A 1011-nucleotide genomic window follows, 5' to 3' on the forward strand; every position below is an offset into this window, starting at 1 on the left:
TTGCAAGAAACTTGCCTTATTTCCTTTGGTGTCCCATAGATGTATGCAGGGACGATATAAACAAGCCAGCTGTCATGCCAACAAAGTGAAAGGTTCGTTAAATTACGAAGGAAAAGAATGGAATTTAAGATTGTCAGGCCCATCGTAGTTTACACATCTACTTTGTTTTTAAATTGTACCTACCAAGTGACATTCAGTGTGGCAAATAACAGCAATTTACAGGTTAACACGACAACACAGTGATTAATATAATGATCTAAGTAGCCTGGACATTGATAGGGAACTTTGCTTTAACAAATATGTAAACCTTAAGTACTCATAATTTAACCACTGTAACATGTGTTCCACAGATTTTGCTGAAGATTTAATTAACTACATGAAGTTACACTACTTTTATATTAAATTATCGCATTTTAAAACATTAGTCTACATTTCCAGGATATTTATTGCCAGGACTTTTCATTTACTTGGGAATAACCAAACAATGAAAACCAAGTGTATTGCTCACCTCCAGAGAGTTCTTCGCATTGGACTGATAGGAAATCTAAAGTCAAATCACAGAAATAAAACCATACTGTATTACTTCACAGTGCATCAGAATTTCAAGTATATATAAGAAAATAGCGATTAAATAAGTCCACTTAGGGATGAAATATGATTTGTTTAAACTTTAGACTACAATCAGAACCATTAGTACACCAGTAAGCGACGCAAGCCGGCATTTTTTATCAAAACACTTCACGACTACACGAAATCAAACTACCAGAAGCGAATGTTTTGGGGTAGCTAACATGGCGGATCTTGACTTGGGTCGGCTTCAAGTTTGTGACGTCATGACAACTCCTCTTATTTTTACCTCCATGGACCGTGCACATTTTGTGGCTGGTTATGCTGACGAAACTTTTATTGTGTGGTGAAATGTCTTTAACGGGAGAAGCGGAATGTCGCAATCTATCCTCTTTCAGACACGCGCTTCCACTCGCAAACTTCGCAAGCCGTCGTGCGTTACAT

Source organism: Schistocerca serialis, chromosome 7, assembly GCF_023864345.2.
Source record: "Schistocerca serialis cubense isolate TAMUIC-IGC-003099 chromosome 7, iqSchSeri2.2, whole genome shotgun sequence".
Taxonomy (NCBI): Eukaryota; Metazoa; Arthropoda; class Insecta; order Orthoptera; family Acrididae; genus Schistocerca; species Schistocerca serialis.